This window comes from Marmota marmota, unplaced genomic scaffold (genome assembly GCF_001458135.2).
Source record: "Marmota marmota marmota unplaced genomic scaffold, marMar, whole genome shotgun sequence".
Classification (NCBI taxonomy): Eukaryota; Metazoa; Chordata; class Mammalia; order Rodentia; family Sciuridae; genus Marmota; species Marmota marmota.
The window spans coordinates 4,070,982-4,078,407 of NW_026000164.1; the positions used below are offsets into that span (position 1 = coordinate 4,070,982).

A 7,426-nucleotide genomic window follows, 5' to 3' on the forward strand; every position below is an offset into this window, starting at 1 on the left:
GCCCGCGCCCGGACGCTCCCGGAAGCCGCCGCCGTGTTGACGCGAGGTGCACTCTGGGAGCCGGCCCTGCCCGCCAAGATGGGCCTCAGTCGCCCGGCCCACGCGCGGGTTTCCATCGCGCCCCCGTGCGGCCGGAGGACGAACGGCAGGCTGGAACCCAGGCCAGCGCGGCATGGCGAGCCAGCTCCGACCTTGAAGTCCAGAGCACGTTGGGAATTGAAGGAGGACCCGCGGGCCTTTGTGTGTCTTTTAGGTGCCAGCACTTTACTCAATGCTTTGCGGGATTGAAAAATGCATGAAACTCGGACTTTGCTCCTAGAGAAGAACATGTAACCTACTCGGGGAAAGGAGATATGGCCCCAACTGGCAAGTGCCCTTATACTAGTAGCGTACCTATTACCTGGCTTTTTAGATAATAGAACCGCATTTTCATATCAACAGTGTGGAGTCAAGAACCCAGTCAACCCACTGTAGTCCATTAAGTGTGGTATCACATGCCTTGGAAAATCCAAGATAGACTTGATTCAAGTAATTAATCCAGTCCTTGAGCTGCATGCAGTGTGTTAGAAGGTGTGTTCGGAGTTGGGGCTTAGAAAGCATGGCTACGTTACCATTTCATCACCATATACCAGCAACACTCCTGCAACCATACTTACCTAATTTATACCATTTTGCCTCTCTAGAGACATGAATGAGAGTGAAATGAACGCCTAATGACAGGCATGAAGCGCTTCCTCTGAGATACAAACTCTTAAAATCAACAGAAAGTTTGTTACCCTAGACTGTGTCCTTCACAGCAAGGGCTGAGGTCAGATTCCACTTCCTCAAAGAGGTCTGCCCTACCTACTCTGACTACAGCCCAACTCTCTCCTCCATCCCCAAACTCATTGTCTTCACCCTGCTGGAAATAACCTCTTTTTTTTTTCTTTCATTTACTTCTCTGTCTCTTCCACTAAAATGTCTTTTCACAGTATCGCCTACTCATTTTTCTCAGATATAAAAAGCCATCTCAAAGACGGTGGCGCACACCTGAAATCCCAGGGGCTCAGGAGGCTGAGGCAGGAGGATTGTGAGTTCAGAGCCAGCCTCAGCAACAGGCGAAGTGTTAGGCAACTCAGTGAGACCCTGTCTCATAAATAAAATACAAAATAGGGCTGGGAATGTGGCTCAGTGGTCAAGTGCCCCTGAGTTTCATCCGTGGTAGAAAGAGAGAGAGAGAGAGAAAAGATATGATTTTCAGGGCAAACAGATTGACAGGAGCTTGATTGAATCATTACCAAATCTTAAGGAAGAATGGACCAGCCTGAAGAGACTAATTAACAATAAGTTCTGCCCTCTCTCAGACCAATAAACACTTGCTGTCAGACTCAGAAAGACATGTATCATGATTGTGGAGTCAGACATATCAGGACATAGGGCATTGTTCATAGAACTCACCCCTCATTCCATTTCTATGCTCACCAGGCTGCTGACTGATGAGTCAGGTCTCCACGTAGCTGCTGGGAGACAATATGCATTAGACTGACAGGAATGAACAGTCCACCCCTGGAAATGGTTAAACTGATATTCTAGTTTGTCCATCAATCTCTAGAGAGTCAGCTTGATTCAGGATTCTGATGCTGAGCCTGGGATTCTGGAAAAGAGTTTAGATTGAATTTCCAGCCTTCCATGGAGGAGGGAGACAACACCAGGTACTGGTCTGTAGGTGCCTGGCCTTTGGGAAATGGTGTAGGGCAATGATTTAGGAAGTGTGACTGGAGAATGACACCAGTCCTGGCCCAGCACTGCCACTTACTGGAGGTGGACCTTGTGCAAATCTTTAACCTCTTGGTACTGCCATTTCCTCCTTATTCTTGGGGAATAATAATACTGTTTAGTTCACAGACTTCCTGTAAGGAAGTTCAATGAGTTAAATGAATGAATTCAAGGCATTAAAATAGCACCTGTCATGGAGTAAGAGTTCAAGGAGTGCTCATGATCATATAACAAAGACTTAGAGGCTGCTCTGGCTAAAAACAGCGACTCTTGGGGCTGCAAATGGAAACGAAAGGCCAAATGAAAACTTGGCATCTCTGCATCTGACTCTTTTTCTCAGAGTCATTCTCCTTTTTTTTTTTTTTTTTTTTGGGACTGTCTTACTATGTTACCCAGGCTGGTCTGGAACTTCTGGACTCAAGTGATCCTCCGGCCTCAGCCTCCCAAATAGCTAGGACCACAAGTGCAGCCACCACACCTCCAAGATTTCTTATTGCATCTCTCTCTCTCTCTTTTTTTCACATTTTGAATTTTAAATGTATTAATGTAAAATGTCTTCAAAACTTCATTAATTATTTGGCTAAAAACTGGTACAGAATTCCTCTCAGGGAAAGAATAGTATTTCATTTGGCCAGAGTTTTTTTTTATATTTATTTAATATTTATTTTTTAGTTCTCGGCGGACACAACATCCTTGTTTGTATGTGGTGCTGAGGATCGAACCCGGGCCGCACGCATGCCAGGCGAGTGCGCTACCGCTTGAGCCACATCCCCAGCTCCTGGCCAGAGTTTTATAGGTCATTTTATTTATGGAAGAAGAGTCACAAAGGCATGGCTTGGAAGGCAGAAGGTGAAAAGTTAAAACCAAATTGCTCTGGGTAAAGAATTAGGATTTGGGGATTTCCCTGAATATCCTGGGAGAAAGGGTGAGAGGGCTCAGAACAGGGAGGAGAGCTGCTCTTTAGAGAACCAGCAGAGAGATGAAATATGGAAGCAGGTGGCAAACTCTGAGCAAGTCCTGGGAGTGAGAATGGTTCCAGGTGTTTTAAGAGCAGAGACAGCTAATGTTTTAAGTCTAATTTGGGTCATTTACTGTGCTAGGCTGAGATGAGATCGCTTCTGTGACTTTCAAATTATAAAGTCCACTGCACATAAATGTCATGTGGGTTAACATAGAACCAAGAGAATAGACCTGCCCTTGGCTGATAGTTTGCTCAGCTGCCTGTTTTTATAGCTACAACAATTGGATGAACCAATATGGTAATTCATAGGCATAGCCTTGTTAGTTCTGGGCCCTGGTGTGAGGTTTCCTACTTTTCCCCCTTTCATGTTAACAGTATTCAATACCCAGAGACCAGATCTCAGACAACCAGTTATGGGGCCTGAATCCTTGATTATAAGATAACTTTATTTCTTTCATAGCATTTAAATGTCTTCAATAATTTTTTACTTTTTTTTTTTTTTTTTTTAGTAATTTCTTTAATGGTTGCCTAGGAGTTTCCTATCTCTTATGAAAAACAGCTTCACATTTGTACCAACTTAACTCCAATGATAGAAAGAGAATGTTAGTCCTAGCCAGGCGCAGTGGCACACACCTGTAATCCCTGAGGTTCAGGAGACTGAGGCAGGAGGATCGAAGTTCAAAGCCAGCCTCAGCAACTTAGTGAGGCCCTATCTCAAAATGAAAACTAAAAAGCCTGGGGATGTGGATGTGGCTCAGTGATGAAGCCCTGCTGGGTTCAATCCCTGGTACCGAAGAAAAGAAAAAAAGAAATATTAGTCCTACACAGTCTATTCCCCTTTGCTTTCCTTTTTTTGGGGGGTATTATTGTTATACATAATTTTACAATGTATTGTATTTTGTAATATTAATTTAAATATAATTTTATGCCCTTTAATAAAGTTGAAAGCAAAAAGGAGAGCTTTTTTTTAATCACTTTTGTTATGTTAAACTTCTTTTTAAAAACTTATTATTTCTGGTTCACCAATAAATCTATCAATCTTTAAAAAAGAAAATAACTTTGGCACCTGTGGTTTTCATTTTCAGTGTCATCTAGCTTACACCTGCCTTCTTAGGTCTTCCATTGCATTCTCTGTGGACAGCTGTGTGTGCTCTGCTTCTAAGGAGTTCCATGGGACTGCAGCACAGTGGACCCTGGGCTCACTGGCAGCCTATAGGACAGTCTGGGAGTTGAAGGACCTCCTTGCCTGCTTGTGCCTCACCATCTGATTCTGTCCCCTGCAACCTCACACCCTTGGCTCTGACCACACTAGTCTCCTGCATCATAATCCCCAGTGCTGCTGCTCCCCTTGTTTTGTCCTCAGCCATGTGCCTCCTCCCTCCTTTCCCTTTGCCCCATCCATCTCGTGCTTTAAACCCAGACTTCTCCATGAAGATTTGCCTGACTCCTAGAGCATCATGAGCTCCTGCCTCTCATGTTGACCCATTCTTATGACCCATTGTCAAGCAAATGCTACTGCCTGGGGTTGCCAGCTTCCTTTTCATGTGTACCCCAATAGTGCCGATCCTGACTAATGTGCAAACACTGAAAAGATAACTGAACAAATTGCAAAAGCCAATGTCCTGAGTCACCATCTCTGATCAATTCTGGAGGTAGAGCTTACTATGAGACTTTCCCTGGAGCCCACGCTGGGGTATGGGTGATGCATGATACAGCTGAGGGCATTTGGCTTCTAGGAACCCAGAGACTTTTTGGCTCTCTCTACCTCTGAAAGACTTTTCTACAGAAAGAGCCCACCTTTCTCATGATGCACTTTATAGGAGATCAATGTGTATTTCTCCACTCTCCTCTCAGGCGGTCATATGCTTTCTAGTGTTTTTTTTCTCACAAATATCTTCTCTCCAATTAGAAATCAGACTCCTAGAGAGAAAGAATTATTCACTAAGAATTGAATAATGATCCAAGCCCCCATCTATCCTCTTTCTCATCCGCCAAGTGCCTGTTTTCCTCTTTCTATATCTATAGTGGCAGGAATTGGCAAAATGTAAGGGATTGAGGAGGGCACAGTGATCCATGCCTGTAATCCCAGCAACTCTGGAGGTTGAGGCAGAAGGATCTCCAGTTTGAGGCCAGCCTTAGCAACTTACGGAGACCCTAAGCAATTTAGTGAGATCCTGTCTCAAAATAAAAAATAAAAAAGAGCGGGGGCTGAGTTTCAGTGGTAGATCACCCTGGGTTCAATCCCCAGTGCAAAAAGTTAGGGAATGAGGCAATGAGCATGACGTCTGCTGAGCTGGCCACCCGCCTCAGCTTGCCCTGCACCTCAGTGCATGCTTTCAAACACTGGCCTTTGCAGGGCCTGCCTGTCCCCAGTAGTGTGATGGCAATACAGAGGAATGTGGCAGTCCAGACATCCCTGTTGAAACTCTCCAGGCCACCAAGGACAGAAAGTTAAGAAAGGATATCCAAAGATGAGGAAGTAAATCAAGTGTCTGGGAAAAGACACAGGCCTGGAAGAACATAGAAGAATCTGAGCAGTAGGTGCTGAAAGAGGCCAGCTTCTTAAGTGTCATCTTCTTTTACTATTAGGCTCTCTGTGCCTGTGCTGCCATTCATAGGTCAGGGCCATTCATGGCTTTCAGTGCAGTGGGACCCACCAGAGTAAGCTTCAGGAAACTGAGGGCTTGACTCAAATAGCTCAATCACTACACTTGGGGAATCAGTGCCTGGCGTGTAAAATAAAGGGACTAGATTCAAGCTATGTGCTATCTTAAAACCCATATCTCAGTGATGATTTCTCCCCCTTCCTCACACTTCCAGTGGCCAAAAAAATGGATCTTATATTCCATGATTAAGATTATGAAAATATTAATTTTTTGCATATGCTTTTGATAAGTAGTATATGGTCCTCTCCCAACCGATGCTTGAAACAGATTCCCATCTGCTCTATCAGCTCTCCACTGAAACTCATCTATGTTTAACTTCCCATCCTAACTTGTTTTCCTATGATTCGCCCCCTTAAAAAAGTGGAATGGAAAAAAAAAAAATCCCAATTATTTGGATTCCGTTCATTGAGCCTTTACTGTAGGACGCCACGCAGAACCCTCCAGCTTTGTGAACATGCAGTCTGCAATCTGGATACCTTTTATTTAATTTCAACAATTCCCTTTGCACGGCAAAAAGGGGTCTGAGGAAAGCAGAGGAGCGCAGATGAACAGAAGGGCAGAAGCAGAGCGCTCACAAAGGTGATGCGGCAGAGTGCTGGCCGCCCACCGCGCTCCGGTGGCTATGAGAGAAGCGGGATCCATGGGAGGAGCAGGAAAAGCCATTTTTGACACAAAAAAAGGGTCCTGGGGCATGCCACCCCACCCCAGTGCCTGGCCATGCAAGACGCTGAAATGGAGACTGTGGCCCCTGGGGCCGTGGTGCCCAGAGCCACGGAGCGATGCACCAACACGTAAGGGAGTCCTTTGCGCGCTTCCCAAGGCGCCTGCAGGGTCAGAGCATAGTAGTCTGTGTCCATGTCCATGAGCATGGTCAGGTAACAGATAGCACCAATTGGGAGGCCCAGGGCAGGAAAGAGACTGAGGCTCGAACTCTAGCACCCACTTGTGCAGCCCTCCTGGGCAGAGACTCATTCCTTGGTGGCTGCTTGGGCAGCAAAGGCCTCTCCCTCTCCCCTGGAGAATTGGAGAAAATCATCAGGGGAGGTCTGACCCAGAGCACCGCTGCCTCTGGAGGGCGGGGCCTCACTGTGCAGTGAAATGCTGCTGCTGCACCGGATTGAGGGACTGGAGGCGGGAAGGACAGGCTGGGGGTGAGCGCGCTACTGCCCAGGCGTCTCTCATAGAAAGAGCCTTCTGGAGCACGAATCTGGGCATCTTTGTAGCCAATCTGTTCCCCACCCCCAGTAACCCAGGAGTTGGCCCCTGATGCTTTTAATTTTGGGGGAGGGGGTGTCAAGGGAAGGAAAGAGACCAGGAAGGCCAGGCCAGAGTGGTCTCAGACGACGGAGGTAGGCAGTGTGTGCGGTGGGGACACTGCGCTGGGCCGGAGCCCTGGTGCGGCTCCACCACGCTCTTCTCGTGTGATCTTGGGTAAACCATCTCACCTGTGTCTCACTTTCCTCAGTTACCACGTCAGGAAAATCCTACCCCACCTATCAGAGGGATAGGCTAAGGGTGAAAATAGATAACGGATAGAAAACACTTTTAAAAAAGTATAAAGCGCTATTCAAACGCGAGGCAGTGTTGTCATCGTGAGGAGGTTACCCTTAGCGCATCCCTCAGCTCACCAGTGACCTTGGCTTCCTTTACAGGGCGTCTCCTAACCTTAGGATTATATTTCCTTATTTCAGAAGGGTTTAGAGACTCCCTGGTCACTTCCCCTGATCACAACAATCTGTGGCCCCAGTGGCCAATAGGCACACTAGGTGGGCCGAGTGTGTCCAATGATTCTCACCTCCTTGCTGTCCCTCTGGCATCTTCCTGGGTGGCGCGGTCCACCCTATGAGATGAGGTGGGCTGTCCATTCTGGCTGGACAAGCCTAGGGTACCCCTGTCCAACCCTCAGGGGAACCCTATATGGAGTGCAATTTCTGTGCCCGATTTCCAGCAGGTGGTGAGAAGAGGGCGGGAAGGTGCACCAAGAAGGATGGGGCAGGATGGTAGGTCCTCCGGAGCCCCTCGCCCGCCCCTGGCTCTGTCTCTT

The 7,426-nt window shown here is 47.0% G+C and overlaps 1 protein-coding gene across 1 annotated transcript in view; it reads right to left on the minus strand.

The window, feature by feature from the left end:
- Positions 1-5,844: 5,844 nt before the first annotated feature.
- The window catches only part of Znf282 (zinc finger protein 282), a 23,756-nt gene continuing 22,174 nt past the window's right edge, over positions 5,845-7,426 (minus strand). The window contains exon 12 of the mRNA XM_015493856.2: positions 5,845-7,411. The gene's annotated coding sequence lies outside the window, so the exon portion shown is untranslated. The remainder of the gene's footprint in view (positions 7,412-7,426) is intronic.